This window comes from Mastigoproctus giganteus, chromosome 12 (genome assembly GCF_048544385.1).
Source record: "Mastigoproctus giganteus isolate SK-2022 chromosome 12, ASM4854438v1, whole genome shotgun sequence".
Lineage (NCBI taxonomy): Eukaryota > Metazoa > Arthropoda > Arachnida > Uropygi > Thelyphonidae > Mastigoproctus > Mastigoproctus giganteus.
In genome coordinates this window covers 103,759,153-103,783,580 of record NC_143586.1, presented here as the reverse complement: position 1 = coordinate 103,783,580, position 24,428 = coordinate 103,759,153, and the positions used below count along the sequence as shown (strand labels likewise).

Sequence of the window (24,428 nt, the reverse complement as noted above, 5' to 3'; positions counted from 1 at the left end):
CTGCTTGCATCCTTTCTGCTGTTCGGCCATTGTGTTTTGGCTCTCCAAGTGATCTGTTATCTTCCTGGTTATGCAGCTGGTCAGGATCTTGTACATTGTCGGTAGGCAGGTGATTGGCCTATATTTTGCCGTGTTTCTTGTCTCTTCATCTTTAGGCTTCAGCTGTGTGATTCCTTGAGTGAGAAACTTCGGGATTGTTTCTGGGTGCCTTATGATTCGGGTGAACTGCTCTGTCAGATGCGTGTGTGTGTGCAAGTGAGCATCTTGTACCAGTAGTTGTGGACATTATTTCTTCCTGGAGTTCGCCAGTTGTGAGAGTTCTTGATCTTGTTTTACTTTTTCCCGAATCTCCCACCCTCTCATTTCTTGTATGTCCTTGGTTTTCCTGTGTTCTAGTTCTATCCAGGTGGCTCGGCTGTTATGGGTTACTTCCCTGTTCGTGTTTCTCCAGAAATCCTCAATCGTCTTCTTCTAGTGTGGTCCACTCCCTTGTTTCCCATCTCTCAGATTCCTGTAGCAGCCTCTTTGGTCCTCATCGAAGATTCGGTTGTTTATTTTTCTCTGGGAGCTCTTTGTATTGGCATAGTCAGTTGCTGAGTGCAAGGAGGTTCTGCTTCAATGTGTCCAAGTACTCTCCTATTCTCTGATTTTTTGTCTCATGTTTGCTCTCTCTTGAGAATGCTCTTCACTTTTACAATTAATTTCTTACTCCTATTGCCCTGTTGGTACTGGGTTAATTGGCCTATCTTAACTCTTTTATCTTCTGCTGAAGTCTTCTTTCCCAAGCCGGTGGTTCTTTCTGTTTTGGGTTCTTCTGCTGCTGGGCTCTCGCTTTTCTTCCATTAATCCTCGTGGCTACTACCGCAGCACAATACACAGCTGTGTGGATGGCCTCCAGTGTTGCACCTTTGCTGTCGAGGTAATGCGGTATTATGTGCAGGTTCAGGTGGTCTGTGACTCTCCACAAAAGGTTTTATTTGGGCTCTTCTTCGGTATCACGTCTTTGTGGGATCCATTCCTTCGAATTCTGTTAGGGCCTTCTTCCACTAGTCCTCTATTGTGGATATCATGGCCGCATCTGTTTCCACTTCAGCTGCTGCGGGTTGTATTTCCTCTTTCTCTTCTTCCTCTGGTTCGGCGGTGGTATGTTCTTCCTCCTCTGGTTTCATATTCTTGATCCTTTGTAGTTGATTGCTCACGTCCTGCTTGATTTTATCCAAGAATGCAGGAGCTATTAGGTTCTTCGTGGCAATGGTCCTTCTCTGGTTTACTATTAGCTGACCTGAATATCCGGGAATCGGTCCAGCCATTTGGTATGTAGTGTCGCCTTGTAAGTTGTCATATCGGTCTCCAGCTTTGTTATTTCGTAATATGCTTACATGATGTATGTATTCATTTCGATGCTCCACTTCATGCATTGGCGTTTTCTCCCTTCCTGGGTGGACACTAGTGCAGTTAGCACTTCCAGTTGGTGGTGCTGGATGGTCTTGCCCTTCTCTTGTGGGGGCCATAAAGGGGACAGTGCCACTTGCTCCACTGTCTTCCTCGGGAGACCGTCTCTGATTTTTCGAACCGACCCCTCTGCCTAAGGCCTGAACTCGAGTGACTTTATCCTGCACCACACCCGATGCAGTATGATTAATATTTCTCTGTGACAGCATCCATTATTGCAGGTGGACCTGTTTGGCTTTGGCTTATGTCCAGTGGTAGTTCTCGCAAGTGACGCCACAATCTGCTTTAGCCACCACTCCGACCTTGGGGTAGGTAGGTCCCTTTGAGCAACTGTTATTATTGTATTATTGTATTAAATAATACAAGTAAAATTGTATTATTTTATTAAAAGAAAATAAATTGTATTATTAAATTAATATTATTAATTTAATAATACAATTATTATTAATTAATTGTATTAATATAAATTAATATTATTAATTTAATAATACAATAGAATACCAATACAATACAATTTATTTTATCAAGAGAATTTGTCTGCAATAAATGAACTTGTTAAGAAAAGTAAATTTCTTGACAAGTTGTAATTCTTCATTTACAACAGTTTTTGCATACAAATTTGTTACCTAACAGAAAAGATAATGAAATCACAACACATAGTACATACCACACTGCAAACAGAGATAGCAATTTATCTGCATAGCAATTCTATCTACTGTATCATTGAGTATCAAAAATTTTCTTATGAAGAATTTTAATTTGGAACTAAAATAACTCTTCTGAGCCTCAAATTTACACTAGCCAACAAGTTATTATATTAATTGTATGCCTATCTCCAAATCTATTTAGTACCCTAGGGTGAGGCAGAACAATTGCTTTTGGGTTCCTTAAATTATGTGAGACATTTCTTTGCAGATTCGACTCTTCCAAAATAGTGTTAAGATTTTTCAAGATTAAATTTAACTTCAGTTTTTGAAGTGGATAAAGTATTTTATATTTCAACAAAAATAAAATTGCCTTCTCTTATTCAGGTTATTCCAAAAGTTTGTCCCCATTAAAAGTCTCAAAATCCTGTTAATTAAGTTGTTTATTACTCTTATTTTAGTTATATTTGCTCATGCCTATACATTTACTAAATAACTGAGTTGGGAGTCCACTAATGCATAATATAAGGTAACTTTTGTTCTAAGATTTAACTTATTCATGTAGTAAAAAAAGTACACATAAAATCTCATTTTTTTGTACACATTTTTTATACGCATTGCCCAACTTAGACTGTAGTCAATCCATAACCCAAGGTAACAATGATTTGAAACTTCTTCCACAGTTAGACATTTGCAATTCTGGAAATTCTGATCATGTAGGCATTCATGTTCATGTAATTTAATAGAGGGATGAATGTCCAAGGTTTGATGAGGAAGTCTAATTACCAAAAATTTTGGTTTTTCAAAGCTGAGTGCTAATTTATTATTATGCAACCAAGTTTGTAAATGTATTACATCCTACTGTAAATCTTTAGCCATTTTTGTCAGGTTCTTTCCAATTGTATATAAGATTATATCATCTGCATAAATTTTTATAAAGGAGTTCTTTATTACTTTGAATATGTCATTTATATAGATGTTGAACATGATTGGCCCTGCACAAGTGCCCTGAGGTACTTCTCTTTACATTATATGATTTTCCCTTTGTATTTTCTACTTCAACTGTTATTTTTCTTTCAGTTAAATAACATGCTAAGAGTTGATTGATTTCCCCTTATACCATATTTCAGAAATTTTAGTTGCAATATTGGGATATCAATTAAGTCATATGCTTTGGTCAAATCTATAAATAAAATCATTATGAAGTTACTGTTGTTTAAATGCAGGTTAAAAGAGTCTACTAAATTCTCTAATAATGTCTGTGTACTTTTGCCCTTCTGATATGAGAATAGAGAGTTGTTTAACAGTCCATATTGATGTAAATATTTGTTTATATGGGAAAAAATATAATTTTCTATTATCTTATTTGTAACTGACTATTGTTATTGGTCTATAATTGCAAAAGTCATCTGGTGATCCCTTTTTATATTTAGGAATTAGCTTAAATGAAAGTAAATTTGTAGGCTAGCTTCCCGACTCTAACATCCATGCTATAAGCTCCACCGAGAGAACAGAAAACTGTTCTTTATTTCTCTTTACTTTGTTACTGTAATACAGTCCAGTCCATAAGATTTCTTGTTCTTTAACTGTTCTATATTCTCTAGAAACTCTCAGTATATTGTGGAGTTAAGACTACACAAGAGTTCACTATCTGAGGAAGACTATCTTGTTGATTAAAGGAATTTTGGCAATAATGAGTATAATATCTATTGAGATCTAATACAGCTTTGGCTATTTGCAGCCTCATATTGTTTGTTTGTACCAGAAATCTGTTCTAATAGTGTTTTAATTTGATTTTCCCTTGATAATTTCTTCCGTGTACTTAACAGGTTATTTATAATGTTCCATTTATCCTTTTGACTTACCTGCTTATCCATAAAAAGTTCATTGTAATAAGTGTTTTTTGTTTTCTAATCATACCTGTCAGTTTATTTCTGAGTGTTTTATAATTGTGATAATGTTCTAGCTTTGATGGACAAATTCTATACTGCCTGAAGTATTTATCCCTTTGTACCATTAATTCTTCTATTTCATTAGTGATTCAAGGTTTCTTAAGCTTAATCCTGCTACCCCTAGAATTTATGTTGCAAGCTGAGTGATTTACTTTTCTCTCTATATTAAACCTCAAATTGTTTATCATTTGTATTATTTTATTTGAAAAGACATTTACATTTGTTGTGTAAGATACTTGTTCTTCTTCTTCTTCAAGAGGAGTGTTTCCATTTACAATGAGTTTCCTCAGCCTACAAGTTATTTCTTGTTAGGAATTTTTTCCCGCCATAAAGTGCGGTTCAAGGTGTCTTGGTCGGTTAAGCCTCGGGCTGTCATGCACTCCCGTACTCCATCCATCCATGTCCTCCTAGGTCTTCCTCTTCTCCTTCTTCCAGGAGGTATCCATTCCAGGATAGCCTTTGGATATCTGTTTTCTTGCATCCGTTTTACATGTCCATACCATGTTAGACGCTTTTCTCTGATGGTGTCAATAATAGTCTTTTTCACTTCCATATACTTGTTCTTGTATTGACATATTATCTATGTTCTGTTTCAGTTTACCTGTTGATAAATAATTTTTCTTCATAACATTTGTTAATTTTATATCTTCACATGGATGTTGTTTTGAGTACATATCCACTATTAGGATACATGTTCTGTGATCTGAAAATTGATTTAATAGTATGTAAGAATTAGCATACTTCAACTTTATATTTGTTATAAGGTGATCTAAACAACAGCTTACTGTTCTATCACCCTGCATCCTTTGTTGCCTAGTTATTCCAAATAAGATATGTTCAAATCCATAATTGTTTAAGATTGCAGAGTATCTGAGTAACACATTATCAGTTTCATCGGTCAGTAAATTAATATTAAAATCTCCTACTAGTATGGTCTTATCAGCCTGTATGTCATCCCATAGCAGAATTGTGTTATCTAATTCAATTAAGAAAACACATTCATGACATTCACGTCATGAATGTGTTTTCTGGATCTTCTCCTAATAATTTGACACAGCAGTTCTCACAAGACTGAGTTAAGTGGTAAACCTGTACTGCCTTAAAGTATATTCTATAGTATATTATTATTCCTCCACCTCTTCTCAAATCTATCAACATATAGACCTTGTCATAACCTTGTATGTTATAATTAGAAATTTCATCACTTTTTACGTTACCCTCAGTTAAAACTATACATGAAATTTCATTGCATTTATATATTGCAAGAAGTTAAATCAATTTTTTCTTAATGACCTTATATTTAGAGCTACCAGAAAGAACTGATTTTATCAATTATAAGAGCTTGAATATTCAGATTATTTAAAAAATGTAATGGTGAATTAAAAATCTGAGATTCCTCAAAAAGCATACCTGATGTCTTAAATTTACCTTGGCTCTAGATTTCAAGAAATTTTATTGTGCATAATTGAAAGAGTATTTTATATACTGCAGATCTTTTGAACTCAAAATTCTTATGGCTTTTGATGATTCATTCTTCTTCACATAAATCCTTCCATGTTTCAACCATAAAAATTTGTAACTGTGAGTTTTTACTAAATGTTTTGTTTCCCAAAACAACTGCTTGAGGTAAGTTGTTAAGTGGTCATTTATGTAGATTGGAATATTGCTATCGTTCTGATAGACATTTGCTGTCAGTTGGATCTCCTTTGCCTTTCTAATCCATTTTTCCTTTACACATGATTTGAAAATTTCACAATTAGTGTAGGCTTGTAATTTTTTTTTTTTCTTATTGTTAGGTATATAATAATGTACTACTTCTTTATTGTGCTGTAGCTTCAATGCAAGCCCTAGCTGCTGTATAACAAGCTCTAGATCTTGGCCTGCTAATCCAGTTAAACCTACTATTTCTACATTATTTGCTAACAATTGTTGTTCTATTGAGTGAATCCTTAAGTTACTAGTAGATTTTAATATTAATTTACTAACCAATGAAACTGATAATGTGTTACTCAGATACGCTGCAATCTTAAAAAATTATTAAGTAGGTTGGAATTTTCCTCATTTTGTTTGAATGAAGCTTCCAGATCCACAATTCTTTTGCTGATTGCAGCGTTGGAGTCCTGCAGTTTATTTATGATTTTTTTGCATTTTGTCAAAGAAATCCGAGACAAATGAAATTGATTTCTTGATATCTTCTGCTTTAGGTCTTCCATTTGCTTCTTTATTGGTACAATTTCTATTAGTAAATACAGCAAATGGATTTTACTGGATAGTTTCCTTAGTATGTCCTCTATACAGGGTGATTCACTACCAGTGCGACAAACTTGCAGTTGTAGGGGGCACAAAGACAAATCGGAATCACATAGCATTGCAGGGTCTGAAATGCCTTCGTCATGCGGTAGAGGACGTTGAATGGGAAGATGCGTGAACAGCGATCCCGCTGGAAATCAGGATTTGCGAACCAGTTCCCGAGGCAGTAGGATGGACGAGTATTCAAACGTTGAACTGGCCGACATGCACCTCGCATATGGAGCTGCAGACTGTAATGGGTGCGCCGCTCTGCACTTGTACCAGGAACGTTTCCCGCACAGGCGTGCTCATCATACGATTTTTGCACGTATGCACAGAAGGTTACGCGAAACTGGTCGTTTCACGAGAGGTACCATGAATCGAGAGCGACCGACGAGGACGCCAGACAATGAGGAGAATGTCCTACGTCTTGCAGAAGGCAATCCGAGTAAGAGTACTCGAGCGATAGGCCAACGATTGGGTATTTCCCAATACACTGTATGGAGGATACTGTCAACAAACCAAATGAGTTCATACCATCTGCTACGTGTCCAATCATTGGAGTCTACGGATTATCCACTCCGGAGGACTTTTGCTACTTGGTTTCTTCAACAGAAACGGTTTGCAAATGCTGACTTCCAGTGGGATTGCTGTTCACACGACATCCCGTTCAATGGCCTCTACTGCATGATGAAGGCATTTCGGACCCTGCAATGCTATGTGACTCCGATTTGTCTTTGTGCCCTCTACACCTCCTGCAAGTTTGTTGCACTGGTAGTGAATCACCCTGTATTTAGGGTGTTCGCCTGCTTTTGTGTAACCTCTTAAGTCTTCGTTTACTACAGTTGAATGCAGCAAATCGTGATATTCTTCTGCCGAGTAGGAAATATCACTTTTTTCTTCTTTCCTGCACAATATACACCTCCACTGCTGTTTCTTTTGTTTCGCCAACCCTTTATAGGTTGCTTCTGTCAATGAGCATTGATAATGATACCCATTGTTGCAGCCATGACACACCACCTCTAGCACGTGCAGCGGTAGGTTACACTTTTTGCATATATTGTGACTCATGTTTGCAAATCTTTGGAGTAGAGTTAGTTTTAACACAAGACGTTTCAGACAATACACTTGCACGAATTAAACAATAAAAGAAAAAATTTAACAACTTACAAACGGCAAAGATTTCCAATTTGCGCTAATATAGTAGACATGCTTACTCTTAGCCCTCTAGCGGCGGAATCAATAATAATAATAATATTAAATTAATTATTATTAAATTATACAATACAATAAAATTCATTGTAAGCAAATTCTCTTGATAAAATTGTATTGTATTATTATTAGCCATATGGTGCAAGGAAGCCTGAGGCTTTTGCTGCAGCAGCCAAAAAAAAATTTCTGAGTTACCCTGAGAGAGAGAGAGAGAGTCAGAAATAGAAGGGAATCACCAAGAAAGAGAAGAATGATGATATCCAGCTCATAACCCTACGTGTATGAAGCCAATACTCACCAGATGTGAAACCACAATTGAATAATGACCCTATGTTACATATTAGTCGCGAATCAGGGCTTTAAAAGTAGATTGCGTCTTTCCAATCGCCCTGTACACTTGAAGTTTCGATAACATCATTATGCTTATATCTTTTTAAGTTATTTATACTTTATTAGGTATCTACAGTTTATTTTTTGGCATGTGATCTCATCTCGAAAACTTTTGGATTAAAACTTTATAGCTCTTACAAGTTAAGATATAAGAAGAGGAAGAACTCTTTTTTACATACAAAACGCACATGCAGTACACAATACCCTTCACGACTACAAGCCAGTGGTTGGTTTAGAGGAGAGGCTAATACAATGTAATAAACAAGAATGAGATCGGAGGAAAAAAAACAATATTATTACTAATTAGAGAGGTGTAGGATTAAACATTGGAAAAAAAAATTGACAAATTTGCATATAAAAATATGTACACAACACACACTGTTATCAAGTTAAATTACTCTCCAGGGAGCAGTCCCTTAACAGTGCTGGAGTCATCTGAGTAGGCGCAGAAAGTCCATCACTGCTATGGCAGTGATGGGCAGATCTTCTGGAGCAGATTCTAATATCATGTGACATAGTCCTGAGAAGGAAGTCGATGGAGTAGTCCCTGCCTATATTTGTTATCGACTGAAAATTTGTAGAGGTTACCGTCCAAGGAGTGTATGTACTGCAGCATTTGCACTTGTAAGAACCAATCGGATAACTTTAACCGGTATAGGGGCCTGAGGGACTGGGTTGGCCCTAATGCTTGGTACCGGGATCCTCCATCTGCAGTTAGCCCAGAAGTCTGGCTGGGAAGTTATGCTAACCATCAGATATTGCTAATTTCCATGGAGCCAGGTGGATAGTGCCGCTGTTTTTTTGCATGAAGTGGAAATGGCACGAATTTGATTGCCTTTACTGTCTGAAGTTGAAGGAAATGGCATATTGAGAGCGGAACGCACTTTGATTGGCTGTTTCCACACCTTGGTCAACTTAGTCGGCCTCCAACTTGGAAAGTCCTGGTCATGGAGTGGAAAAAATTCCAAATTCTGGGCGTGGAGGCCCAAATCCATTCTGGGAAATTCTGAGTTTTCTTTCAGCAACAGGCAAATCAACCATAAGATAAAATATGACTTTGTGGTGTAGATTAATCTCCTTCGATAGCAGAATGAGCACAGTAAGTTTCCCCAGAACCGGGAAGGGATATTTCTGCATCCGAGGAACTTATTTAAGAGTGCACTTATACCGCGGGAAAGCTGTTCAGCAGTGCTCCCACTTTGCCCTTCCCTGTCTGACTATATCATGTGAATTTACGAAATTAAATCCATTGGGTCCCCGTCCTCGCGGTTAGGACAGTAGTTACGATCAGCATCCTACCACACCTTGAGGAAAAGGCCTGGCTTCGATTTCCCTATCCCCAAGAACTTTTATCGGCTTTTTTTCACATCATGGTCGAGTTAATTGGTCTCGGGCGAGAATTGCATGGTTTATCGTCTGGGAATTTGGGTACAGCAAACAAGCAAACCAATCAAACTATTATTTTTAGGTTATCCGAATAATTAAATTCATCTGCCATGCATTGTGTATTATGTTCGTAAATTGCGTATATTCTATGGCCGATTTGCTTGTTTTTCTGGACGAAAAACCTGAGTTGTCGGGGTGTAAATATTGTTATCTACGCCTGAGACCCATTAACTCATCCACAGAGTGAAAAACCCATTAAAGTCGCGTCATAGACAGGATTCGAACTCGGCCCGTTTCCACCCGGTGTGGAGAGAACGGTGACTATACCACTGTGCTACCGCGCAGACTAGGTAAACCAACCACAGGTCGCACTATTTCAACATACTGACGCCTTATAACCAGTGCTGTAGTCATGTATACACATACACGTCATATTTACTTATGTACGGCATATTTTTTTTTTTTTTTTATGAGAACCCCAAACACGAGAGGTATTATAACCTATAGTACTTAGTACCATGCTTGGGTTGGAGGTTGAGAAGACGAAAGAAGATATTTGTTGATATTGGACTTGAACTTCTGTAGATTGTAATTTTCAGGAAATACGTATGAAGGAAGGTTGTTCCAGAAAACGGCAGTTGAATGAATAAATGAGGAAGATGAAAAGTTGGTTCTGTGGGTTTGAAGTTGGACAGTAAATGGATGTTGGCTGGTGGCGGCACGTGTTCGGACTGTTTTGAAAGAGAGAGCAGGAATTATAGAAGCCAATTCAGAAGAACAGTGCCCATGGAAGTATCTGTAGAAGAGGCATGCAGCAGAAACAGTGCGTCTATGAGAAAGCGAGTGGAGAGACTCTGTTAGAGATGAATCATTAATTAACCTAACTGCCCTCTTGTGAATGGAATCAAGAAGCCTGAGAGAGGTTTTGGGGGCATCACCCCAGATGTGGGAACAATATTCCATGGCAGGGCGGATTTGCGATTTATACAGAGTGAGCAGCTGTTTGGAAGAAAAGTAACGCCGAGAGCGAAAGAGAAAACCAAGTTTTTTAGATGCAGAGGAAGCAATATTTGTAATGTGCTTGTGCCAAGAGAGATTAGAAGTCAGGGTAATCCCCAAAAGAGATATATCATTTTGCCTAGAAATCGGAGTGTCACTAAAGATAAGCATAGGAGCAGAAGAATCCTTTTTGCGAGATATAAGACAAGATTGAGTTTTAGAAGGGTTGAAATCAACTAAGTTGTCTTTGCCCCACTGGAGAATTACCTGAAGATCGGCATTTAAGGAATTGGCAGCAGATTTTCGAGAACTTGAAGCTGATTGAGCTGGACAAGGTTTCTCAAAATGGAAAGTTGAATGCAATGTGCTATCATTGGCAAAACTATGGATAGGATTTCCAGTCAATGGAAGAAGGTCATTGATATACAAGAGGAAAAGAGTGGGGGAAAGAACTGAACCTTGGGGGACACCGGCATTAGTGGAGAAGTTAGAAGACAGAGAGCCATCTACCATCACCCTCAGTGAGCGATCAGAGAGAAAACTGGATAACCAATTACTAAAAACAGTTGGCAAACCATAAGATGGAAGCTTGTTTAGAAGACCTTTATGCCAAACACGATCAAAAGCCTTTGAGATGTCAAGAGCAACTACTTGTGTTTCACCGAACCTTTCCATTGAATTAGTCCATAAATGGGTGACATAAGCCAGAATATCACCAGTGGATCGACACTGACGGAATCCATACTGGCGATCGTTGATCAGCAGAAACATTGCGTCTATGAGAAAGCGAGTGGAGAGACTCTGTTAGAGATGAATCATTAATTAACCTAACTGCCCTCTTCTGAATGGACGATATACATTAAAAATAATAAAACTACAAGTATTGCCTAAGAATCAAATGCTAATAAATTTATTTTTTAATTTTCAGTAAATATTTTAATAATACTGTATTTGTTTTTTCAAGTCTTTCAAAAACCAGAAGGTATACGCTATTCACCTAAAAAAATCCACAGGGTATACGGCGTACACCCGCTTAAACCTGTCCCCCATTACAGCCCTGCCTGTAACCTTAAGTTGTTTTGGTACTATGTATATAAAGTGCTTAGCATCATAATACACAGCCATTTCTGAATAAACAGAAAATTTTTAAGGTGGCATCGTTTTAGGTTATATCTCATATTGTGAATGCCTTCACAACGAGTTGCCATGATATTGCACTACTTCGAATAAGTAACGCTTCACCTAAGGAGAAGACTAGTGTTACTTATTCTCAGATAGGTACCACCACCCAGACAGCACTGTTTCAGGGCTATTTGGCCCTTCGTCAGTGAGTGGGTAGGTACCCAAGTGATGCAATGATGGCAAAAACAGTTATGAAGTATAGCTCCACAATATGAGAGATGCCTGATGGTGTATGATGTATTTAGACTAAGGCGCACTCGTTGTGAAGGCATTCACAATATGAGATATAACCTAAAACGATGCCACCTTAAAAATTTTCTGTTTATTCAGAAATGGCTGTGTATTATGATGCTAAGCACTTTATATACATAGTCTAAATTTGTTCGCAGCTTGAGGCTCTAGCCCTAAATGCGCCTTAGTTGTTTTGGTACTTAACACAGGTTACCCCCTCCACTTGTTTTTGTTTTGTAAGAAATATTTCCAGTAGGTGGCACTAAACGTTTGGTCCTCAAACGATGTAGGTAAAGCATAGAAAGTAAGTAAGTCGTGCTGGAACTTATTATTGGGAATTCGGCCTAAAAGTGTATTGTAGGCCTCCTTCCATCTATATTTTTTAGATGAAGGGCTGCATAGATTGTTCAACTGAATTCAATTTATTCATTAATCAGTATTTTAATTTTCTCATTCACTAAAGCCGCGATCAAAACCGTTTCTTGTATTTACAAGACCGTGGGTAAATGATGGCAAAAATTCTAAAATATAAACTGTGTGCAGCGAGATAACGCTATCCTCCAGAACATGGTGCACCTTCAGCCTGCCGTGGGCTTGGGGTATTTATTCCCCCCTTCCAGCTGTTTTAAAATAGGAAAACGAGTTCCCGATTTTAAAACAGCGGCAAGGGTGGGATAAACACCCTAACTAACGCTAACCATAGCAGGTTAGGCATGTGATTTTGGCACACCCAGGGTCCTGAGCTGAATATCATCATTCTTCCCTTTCTTGGTGATTCCCCCCCCCCTCTCTCAAGGTAATTCAGAAATTTCTTTTTTGGCTGGTGCAGCATATGCGTCAGGCTTCATTGTACCATATGGCTAATAATAATAATTTTCAGTCAGATTTTGAGCACTCCTATATTGTATAATGATTCATAAGAATTGAATGAGCTGAATGATCTTTGCTAAGAAGCAGACACATGCTCTCTGGTAAAATTGACCCAGTGAGTTCTGAAAACGAACATAGAAACCTATGCACACAGTTCCCCCTCTCTTCAGTATCTATCAAGATTTCCATTTATAACATACTTGGAGGTGGGGGGGGGCGGGTCTTGAGTTGCAGAGAACATCCATATAAACGTTTGTTAGTGCCTAGATAAAATATACTCTGGGTACATTGACGTTTCCAAAATTTTTCAGTTAAATAAAGAAGGAAAAAAATATTGGAAATGAGGTAGTGCTCGAAAATTATTCCAAAAATATTCAGTTTTTGTACGTGGTCTATGCATCTAAGTTGATTATTGTTTTTTTTTTTTTTTTTGGTAAAGTAATGTGTGTTGCATACATCTAAGTTTAATATTATTTGTATTTTGAAATACAGATAAATTGTCAAATTACGTTATTCGTTGCATATTTTTGGCTTAATGTGTACCCAAATTTTTATCCCATTCATGTATCAAGCTTTCAGGTGTGCTGGTGGGTTAAACACTGAATTAACTCTACTGTTCCTGTAGTTGTTTTATGAGGAATATTGTTTGAAGGCCTGAACGTTAGATGGCATAATTACTGGTGATTTGTATCTAAATATGATAAATGAGTTTATTGACCTACAACCAGAAGTTGAAATTGAAAATTTTCCAAAATGAAATGCTTATTACTAAAATATTTTTAATAATTAGCAATTATTGACAGTACTGGTGTGTATGTTGATAAACTGGAAGTCTGGTGCACTCTGGTCCATAACTTCAAATAAAAGATGTTTATTACATGTAAGTTGGTGTCACTTGTTATTCTCTAGCTATGTGATGATATCTAAGTGAAAAATTTTCAGAAAAGTAAATGGTCCATAATTGTGGGCATATTGAATGGCTGCTGAGAATCATATTTTACTTCTATAAAGTTTTCTCTGGAATTTTCTAAGTGTTTAAGTTCTAATCACATAGACCTTGGATTATTAACAAGTGCTTTATTATAGCTAATTTTGGTATTGAACTGAGTTTTTGCTTACAGATGATAAAGGTGCTTTGTAATGCGATATAATCTGCCAGTTTGGCAATATGATGGTTATCTTTGTTGAGTCTGTAACATATAATGAGATAAGGAATTTGGATATGTTCATCTTCTGTTGAAGACTAGAAATTTTGATAAAGGTTTTTTTTGTTATTAGAGGTAATATGCTGACTAGACTGAAATAATATTACAGTTTATGGATACCATATTGAAGCCTGGTGGTTTTTGTGCTTCCTTGAAAAAGGGTGCTTCCGTAGCCAGGTGGGAAGGAGCAGCAGTGCGTAGCACATGCTTCTTGATTAGACCGGGGTTCGAGCCCATCACCACCAAATACGGAGGATGCGGAAAGGTCAGGGAATGACCACCACATATCCCCTAGCAATATGGCCTTAGTTGCTAATGATCCTAAAAACCAAATAACAAGCTTCCTTGAACATGTAACTGACACATTTAAATGGTCATATTTTGTACATATGGAGCTCAAATGGGCTATGTTTTATATATACAGGGTTGTTAAAACTCAAGTATGCCTATGTAGAGGGCTCTGGAGCAAGTTCTAAGGCTCGTACTAAAGAGAAATTTGGACAACAGGTACAATAAAGAATGCATTCACCATTTATTGGAAAAAAAAAATAGTTACAAAATTTGTCACTATATGGTACTGTGGCAATACAAATTATTATTATTAGCCATATGATGCAAAGAAGCTTGAGGCTTATGCAGCACCACCCAAAAAAAAAAAAAAAAAAAATTCTGAATTTCCCCGAGAGAGAGAAGTAGAAGGGAATCACCAAGAAAAAGAAGAATGATGATATCCAGCTCAGGATATCATTCTTCTTTTTCTTGGTGATTCCCTTCTACTTCTCTCTCTCTCGGAGAAACATCGCTACAATTGTTTAATGTGTGTCCTCCATTTTGGTCAACAACAGTTTCCATTTGAAGAACAGCATTTTCTACAGCAGAATGTAACATGTCAACTGGAATAGCCAGCACATGACATCTAATTAGTTATTAACTATCCTTCAGATCTGCCAGAGTTTGACATCCTTCCTGATACACCTGGTTCTTCAAAAATACCCCACAACCAGAAGTTGCATGGGGTCAGGTCCGGTGATCGGGGTGGCCAAGATGTCTGGAAGCAACGGCTGATGACCTGCTCATCTGTAAAGTGTTGCCTTAGCAATATTTGGACACAACGGTGGATGTGGGATGGTGCACCATCTTGCATGAATCCCGAAGACATCCATGTTGTTGCAGCTCTGGTATTGCGAAATTTGCCAACACTTCATATCGCTGTCCAGTGACCGAACATGTGCAGTGTCCAGTCGGTGTTACCTGTTCGAAAAAATATGGCCCAATCGTGAATGTGGCCGTAAATCCACACCACACTGTCATTTTTGGAGAATGCAATGGGACCTCGAGGGTTTTCTGTGGCCCAAATGCGACAGTTGTGCGTATTCACTTGTCCATTTAAGCAGAAGTGGGCTTCATCAATCCAAAGGATGTTCCATGGCCAAGTGATATCCACTGTTAATTGCACTAGAAACTGAAGTGTATATGTGAAATGAATATCTGCTGTAGCATGTGCATCTTGTAAGGATAGTACCAAAACACCTGACAATTACTAGCCTTACAGTGGAATACGGCATGTCCACTTCACAAGAAACAGCTGGCACACTTGCACTACCACATGGAGATTGACTTGATAAATCCACGACAGCCATAGCCACATCTTCAACCCGAGAGGAGTCCACTCATTTTCGACCTCTACTTGGTTGAACACCAAGATGTTCTGTCACTTCAAATTTTGCAATCATTTTGCGGACAGCACAAACATAGCCGCAGCTACATTGTTACTGTTCTTATAGTACAGCTTCACTAATAGCGTCTTTTCCTACAATGTTGTTGGCATTTCTGCTGTAGTGCAGGCAAACATCTACTGTGTGATTTTGAAGAGACTGCTTTGCTTTTATACAGTCCAGTAGAGCTGAGCAGTGGTGCTGTGGCAATAACTTACGATTATGCAAATAACGTAAGTTATTTGCATAATTGTAGCTAAGACAGTTATGTTCCACACAGTGCCATATAGTGACAAATTTTGTAACTAATTTTTTTTTCCCAATAAATGGCAAGCGCATTCTTTATTGCACCAGTTTTCCCAAATTTCTCTTCAGTACGAGTCTTAGAACTCGCTCCAGAGCCCTCTACATAGGGATACTTTAATTTTAACAACCCTATATATATATATATATATGGGACTTAATTTTGGAGGCTACTAGGCTTTTCATTCCAACTAAGAAATACTATTCAAGGTTTAGGCCTAAATGGATGTCAGATGAATTAATGAGGCTAGTGGCAGAGAAGAAGAAGAATGTATGGGATGCATATAAAGCATCAGGTGACACAGAAGCCTATGGCAGCTTTATAAACTAGTCTGTAATCAAGTCCCAAAGGAGGTTAGGCAGGCAAAGGCAGATTATGAGAAATCTTTGGCAAAGGATGTAAAGAAAAACAGCAAGGAGTTCTTTACTTATGTAAACTCTAGAAGGAAAGGGATGAATCAGATTGGAGCACTTAACATAGATGGGTTGACTATTGATGATCATGCACGGGTAGCTGATAAACTGAATGAGTATTTTGCATCTACATGAGGAGTTATTCGATGAGGGGAGTACCAGACGTTTATGCTAACAGGGAGCTAAGTGATTTTGTAATAACTGAGAGCAAAGTGGAGGAGAAATTGTTGAAGTTAAACATAAGGAAGGCACCTGGGGTAGTAGTAGTAGTAGCAATGGCATTTGATGCAAGAAAGCAAGTGTATGAGCTTAGGCAGCATCAGCCAAAAAAAAAAAAAAAATCACACCATTCCCTCCAAATGCCTGTCCAGTTCCTCCTTAAATTTAATCAACCTATCAACTTCCACAACGACAGATGGAAGTTTGTTCCAGCAATTAACCACTCACTGGCTAAAGGCAAATTTCAGCACATCTAATTTACATCTGTCTTTTCTTAATTTGAATTTATGCCCCCTTAGGTTCGTAATCTGAACAAGTGGAAAGATCCCATCAGAATTCAGCGTGCCGAACCCATTCAAGGCCTTATACACCTCAATCAGATCACAGCGCAGGTGCCTAGTCTCCAGCCACTGCAATTTGCAGAACTTAAGCCTCTCTTGGTAAGAGGATCCCTTCATTCCCCTCACCAATCTTGTTGCCCTTCTCTGTACACGCTCAAGTAAATCTACATCCTTCCTAAAATGAGGCCTCCACACCTGTACGCAGTATTCAAGGCGTGGCCTGACCATTGCCTTATACAGAGGGATAATCACCTCCTTTTCCCTGCTAGCAAAATTCCTATATATCATTGACAAAACCCCATGACCTGCCCTGGCAGCCTGTCTGCATTGCTCAGAAAACTTCATATCTGACTGCACAATTACTCCCAGGTCTTTTTCATTTTCTACCACCTTAAGTATAGTACTACACAGTTGGTACGTTTCTCTGGGGTTACTTCCACCCTTATGCAGTACTTTTGTCAGGGTTAAACTTCAGTTGCCACTTCTTAGCCCATCTGCCCAAATTATCTAGATCCTGTTGCAGTAGCACATTGCCATTACTGTCATTAACAACTCTGCCAACCTTTGTATCATCTGCAAACTTCGACATTAAGCCTAATATACCTTCATCAATATCATTGATAAATATACAAAACAACAGTGGACCTAACACCGAACACTGTGGGACTCCACTAATAACATTAGTCCAAGAAGAGCAGCACCCATTGATTACCACCCTCTGTCTTCTCCCACTTAACCATCCTTTTATCCATTGTAGCAACTTACCCTTAATATCATTCTGCTCCAATTTGTACAATAGTCTTCCATGCGCAACAGTGTCAAAAGCTTTCCTGAAATCCAAATATATGATATCAAAATTATTTTTTGCATCCAGTTCCTTTGTAACCACATCATAATATTCTATCAAATTTGTCAGACAAGACTTTCCCTTAACAAACCCCTCCTCAATCTGAATTATTGCTGCAGTTTTGTCTAGATGATCTTGCAATGCATCTTTAACCAGTGACTCCATTATTTTACCCGGAACAGAAGTTAAACTAACTGGTCTGTAATTACTCGTGTCACCCTTCGATCCCCCTTTGTGAATTGGGGATACATTTGCACATCTCCAGTCTGTGGGAACCTCCCCTGAGTCCAAGGATGCTCTCATAATTATGTCTAAGGGTTTGCTTAGTTGCTTTGCCACCTCCTTTAATATAACTGGATAGATCCCATCCACCCCAGGTGCTTTTCTTATGTTTAACTTCAACAATTTCTCCTCCACTTTGCTTTCAGTTATTACAAAATCATTAAGTATCCTGCTACAATTTGATAAACTTCTGCCATTTTCAAACCTTAATTCCTCGTGTGTGAATGTAGATGCAAAATACTCATTCAGTTTGTTTGCTATCTGAGCAGGATCATCAACAGTCGAACCATCGATGTCAAGTGGACCAATCAGATTCATCCCCTTCCTTTTAGAGTTTATATAAGTAAAGAAATCCTTGCTGTTTTCCTTAGCATCTTTTGCCAAGGATTTCTCGTAATCTGCCTTCGCCTGCCTAACCTCCTTTGTCACCTGATTACAGACTAGCTTATATCTGCCATAGGCTTCTGAGTCGCTTGATAATTCTGAGTCGCTTGATATGCATCCCATGCATTTTTCTTCTCTATTACGAGTCTCATTAGTTCATTAGATAACCATTTAGGCCTAAACCTTGAACAATATTTCTTAATAGGTATAAAACTTTTAGTAGCTTCCACGATTAATTCCTTGAATGCTTCCCACTTAGAATTTACTGTTGGTAACATCGTCAGTTTATCCCACTGTACAGAATTTAAAAACTGTCGGAGACCACTGTACTCACCTTTACGGAAACAAAAACCCTTTCCTTTACCCCTGATGGTAATTAAATCTTTAAGTAAATAACACATCAGTACACTGTGATGACTGCCACCACCTAGTGGTTCCTTTATCTGCAAATTCTTAGTACACGAATGATCACTGCTGATAACCAGATCAAGAGTATTACTTTCTCTGGTTGCCTCTCGAACATGCTGCTGCTGCAGAAAACAATCATCCAATAAATCCACAATAGTCTGACTAGTGGACGGGATCTATCCAGTTATATCAAATTAGGCAGCAAAGGAAGTAAGCAAACCCTTAGCGATAATAATGGGAGCTTCCTTGGACTCAGGGGAAGTCCCCATGGACTGGACATGTGCAAATGTATCACCAATTCACAAAGGAGGTTCAAAAGGTGACACAAGTAACTCCAGACCTGTTAGTTTAACTTTGGTTCAATGGAAAATAATGGAATCACTGGTTAAAGCAGCATTGCAGGATCATCTAGACAAGACTGTAGTAATAGCTAAGACACAGCATGGGTTTGTCAAAGGGAGGTCTTGTGTGACCAATTTGATTGGTTACTATGATGTGGTCACATAGGAACTGAATGCCAAAAATAATTTTATATCATATACAGTCAGTCCTCGTATAACATGTGTTTACACTATACGAATTCGATCACATACGATTTATAAAAAGGGGAACGATATTATATATAACACGAACCGAATTCCCGTATGCATGATTCGCCTTTGTGTTTACAAGAAATGGCAGTCGAATGCGGAATCACCCCAACTGAACGCAATATGATAGGAATGAAGAGAAGATTCTGAAAATGTATTTATGTTTTTTTATATCAGTGAAAGGGAAACACATTTCACCATAATAAGGTAAAAACCCACACAATTCCAGCTATCTGTATTATTGCAAATGCAATTAGATGGTGTTTACTACCAGTTTATAACAGATTCCACTAGCAGAAATGCAACTGGAAATTGTTTTTATTGTTTTATGGTAGTCACTCCCAGAAATGTGCTTTAGTAAAATGTGAGGTGTTAATAGTGTATCTCTGCCTTTACGGTATTGTTTATTTAGTTGTTACACACGCACAGCTTTGTTTATGTGTATCAAGCATGCCTCCTCATTTTGTACTTGTGCTTTATTCCCTTAAAAAGAGTAAAATACTTAAAAGGTGTGACAAGGAAGCGTCCTGGTGAAGACACTGCAGATTCAAAGAGAAAAAGAAAAGCAATATCGATAAACACAGGCGGACTGGGTCAAAAATTCTTACCCGGGAAAATTTGTAGTGGCCTCATACTATGGTTTATAGCCAAAATCACACCGGCTTCCGGTAAGGCTTATGGCCAGTCCGCCTCTGTCGATAGAGAAAAAATATGAAATTGTTAAATGCTTTGACCGATATGAAAGACCATGTGATATTGCACGTGCTACAGTCCTAAATGAAGCAACACCGAGAATTAGAAAGAATGCAGAGAAAATGAAAACTTTCCTAACAGGAACAACTCAAAGTGTAATTAAAATCCATTAGATCAAGACACAAAGAATTGGAAGAGATAGAACGGCTGTCATCTGTTTGGATAGAAAATCAAACAAAAAAGTTTGCTTACGAAAGAAGCAAAAGCATTAGCAATATTTTATTATGTAATAGTCGTAATAAAATACGTAAGTATTTTATTACGATAATTTATTGTGTTTGGTAATGTTTTGGTTACAAATGTGTGTTCAATCTTAAGTGGTCGGCCCCTAACCTTATTTTTCCCATAGGGCCTATTGTTTATATTGCACGAGGGTTTGTAGGAACACAACTATCGTGCTATACGAGGACTGACTGTACTTCGATTTCAGGAAAGCTTTTGATACTGTTGGACATGGAAGACTGCTGTACAAATTGGAGAGGTATGGCATCAAGGGTAAGCTGCTACAATGGATAAAGGGATGGTTGAGTGGGAGAAAACAGAGTGGTAATCAATGGACACTGCTCTTCGTGGACAAATGTTATTAGTGGAGTTCCCCAGGGTTCGGTGTTGGGCCCATTGTTGTTTTGCATATTTATCAATGATATTGATGAAGATATAGCAGGTTTAATATCCAAGTTTGCAGATGATACAAAGATTTGCAGGGTTGTTAACAACAGTATGCTCCTCCAACTGGAGCTAGATAAGTTGGGAAAATGTGCTGACATGTGGCAACTGGAGTTTAACATTGACAAATGCAAAGTACTGGGTAGCAATAACCAAAAAGAAACATACCAACTAGGTGGTACTACACTCAGGGAAGTGGAAAGTGAAAAAGACCTGGTGGTAATTGTGCAGCCAAATATGAAGTTCTCTGAGCAGTGAAGACTGGCTGCAAGAGCAGGTCATGGAGTCTTCAGTGATATATAGGAATTTTGTTAGCAGGGACAGGGAGGTGATAATCCCGTTATAGAAGGCAATGGTCAGGCCACACAGATTACTGTGTACAGGTGTGGAGGCCTCATTTTAGGAAGGATGTAGAGTTGAACAAGTACAAAGAAGGGCAACAAGAACTTCTTTGAACAAGTACAAAGAAGGGCAACAAGATTGGTGAGGGGAACAATGGGGTTCTTACCAAGAAAGGCTTAAGTTCTGCAAATTGCAGTGCCTGGAGAGTAGGCACCTGCGAGGTGATCTGATTGAGGTGTATAAGGCCTTGACTGGGTTGAGCAAGCTGAATGCTGATGGAATTCTTCGTCTTGCTCAGATTAAAAACCTGAGGGGGCACAGTTTCAAATTGAGGAAAGATAGTTGTAGAATAGATGTGTGGAAATTTATCTCTAGGCAGCGGGTAGTTGATTGGTGGAACAGGCTTCCATCTTTTGTTGTGGAAGCAAATAGCCTAAATAAATTTAAGGCAGAGCTGGACAGGCATTTGGAACAAATGGAGGGATGAAATGTGAGGGTTTTTTTTGGCTGATGCTGCATAAGCTTGCTTTCTTACATCATAGGCCTATATTATTGCTAATATATATATATATATATATATATTTTTTTTTTTTTTTTTTGTTTGTTTGTTTGTTTGTTTTTTGTTTTAGCTTGTTCGTGTTTTGTCATGATTTTAAGCAACATATGCAAGATATATTTATTTTTTTCCCCTCAAGCTAAGGCTCACAAGAAACATCTCCGATTCAAGTAATAATTATAAATAACTCTCTTTGTACTTAATTTTTCCTCGGTAGTTGAAAATTGAGTGGCTGTACATAATTTTATTGTAGTGATGATAAACTAAAGGGTGCAGTGTTTTGGTACCAGTCTTAAACAATTGGATCGTGAATACATGTTCCATTTTTCTATTTGTTTATCCTCTCATTCCTAAATGAACTATTTCTCTTTTGCTTTGCTTCCTGATATATCAGACAAAAAAAAAAAATCAAAAAAACTTCCTATATCACCTGTCCATCCCCTTTAACAGTTCGTCTAGTCATTCCAAATTCTGGTGTAAAAGTGGGTAATTTATTCTAATTACCCACTGTTACACAAGATGAAATTTGTTCCAACAATCAACTACCTGCTGGCTGAAGACCATACATCTATCCTGCAACCATCCTTTCTCAGTTGGAATTTATGCCCTCTCATGTGCATAGTACAAATGAGAGGAAGGATTTCATCAACATTGAGTTTATTCAATCCATTCAGAGCCTTAAACACCTCCATCAGATTTCCTCACAGGTGACTAGTCTAGCCTTGAGACTGCAGGTTGCAGAACTGAACCCTTTCCTGCTAAAAGTACCCTTTTTGTTCCCCTCACTAAATGCCTCCATGGGTAGCACAGTTGGTAGAATCGCCGTCCCCACGCTGGGTGGAAATGACTTGAGTTTGAGTCCCATCGAGAATGTGAAGAATTTTTTTAGGCCTTTTTTGCAATGTGGCTGAGTTAGTGGGTCTCAGTTGATGGTAGCATGGTTTTCCTCTTGGAAACTTGGGTTTTTTAATCCAGCAAACAGAAAATCAACCAAAGAACGCATGCAATTTACAGACAGTATACATGGAGCAATATGGCCTTAATTGCTGATGCTTCTAAAACCCTACTACAAGAACAGCAATATCTGTTCACAATCTTGTTGCTGTTCTTTGCACCCGCTCAAACAGATCCCCATCCTTCCACAAATAAGGCATCTTATTTGTGGAAGGATGAGGATCTGCATTCTAGACCTGTATGCAGTACTCAAGATGTGACCTAACCATTGCCTTATACAGTGGCATAATCACATCCTTATCTCTATTGGAAAAAATTCTTGTATATGTGTGTTGCTGTTGGTGGGATTACATTTATTGCGAACTGGGTGAGATTAGAGAGAGATCATTTAGACATCAAAGTTTTTTAAGATATTTGAGTATTATTATTGTTGTAATTATTATTTTTTTTTGTTTCTTGGTGGACAACCTGAATTCTAAATTTTTGTCAACATACAGTCAGTCCTCGTATAACACGTGTTTACGTTACACAAATTCGATCATACACGATTTATAAATAGGGGAACGATATCTTATATAACACGAATCGAATTCGCTTATGCACGATTTGCCTTTGTGTTTACAAGAAATGGCAGTCGAACGCAGAATCACCCCAACCGAACGCAACACGATAGGAATGAAGAGAAGATTCTGAAAATGTATTTGTGTTTTATATCAGTGAAGGGGAAACACATTTCACCATAATAACGTAAAAACCAACACAATTCCAGCTATCGGTATAATCGCAAATGCAATTAGATCGAGTTTACTACCAGTTTATAATAGATTCCACTAGAAGGAGCGCAACTGGAAATTGTTTTTATTGTTTTATGGTAGTAACCCCTAGAAATGTGCTTTAGTAAAATGTGAGGTGTTAATAGTGTATCTCTGCCTTTACGGTGTTGCTTATTCAGTTACGACGCGTGCACAACTTTGTTTGTGTATCAAGCGTGCCTCCTCGTTTTGTAATTGTGCTTTATTCCCTAAAAATGAGTAAAATACTTAAAAGGCATGAAAAGGAAGCGTCTTGGTGAAGATACTGCAGATTCAGAGAGAAAAAGAAAAGCAATATCGATAAACAGAGGCGGACTGGGTCAAAAATTCTTACCCGGGAAAATTTATATTAGCCTCATACTTTGGTTTATGGCCAAAATCACACCGGCCTCCAGCCCACCGGGGTTTCCCCGGTAAGGCTAATGGCCAGTCTGCCTCTGTCGATAGAGAAAAAATATGAAATTGTGAAACGCTTTGAGCAAAATGAGAGACCATGTGATATTGCACGTGCTACAGGCCTAAATGAGGCAACGCCGAGAATTAGAAGAATGCAGAGAAAATAAAAACAACTTTCATAGCAGGAACAACTCAAAGTGTAATTAAATTCCATTAGATTAAGACACAAAGAATTGGAAGAGATGGAACCGCTGTCATCTGTTTCGATAGAAAATCAAATAAAAAACAAGTTTGCTTACGATAGAAGTAAAAGCATTAGCAATATTTTATTACGTAATAGTCGTAATAAAATACGTAAGTATTTTATTACGATTATTTATTGTGTTTTGATTACAAATGTGTGTTCAATCTTGGGTGGTCGGCACCTAACCCCATTTTTCCCATAGGGCCTGTTGTTTATATTGCACGATTTTGCATTGCACGAGGGTTTCTAGGAACACAACTATCATGCTATACGAGGACTGACTGTATATGGTATTTTCTCATTTCTGGATTCCTCATTATTTCAATATTGGTTGTGAAGACCTGTGTATGATGACTGTTACTATCTCCTCTCAGGATTCTGAACTTTCAT

General features: G+C 38.0%; 1 protein-coding gene across 1 annotated transcript in view; it reads left to right on the top strand.

Moving 5' to 3' along the window:
• The first annotated feature begins 13,392 nt into the window (after window positions 1-13,392).
• LOC150077312 (iron-sulfur cluster assembly factor IBA57, mitochondrial-like) overlaps window positions 13,393-24,428 on the top strand; it is a 34,736-nt gene continuing 23,700 nt past the window's right edge. Inside the window, exon 1 of the mRNA XM_090385853.1 lies at window positions 13,393-13,487. The gene's annotated coding sequence lies outside the window, so the exon portion shown is untranslated. The remainder of the gene's footprint in view (window positions 13,488-24,428) is intronic.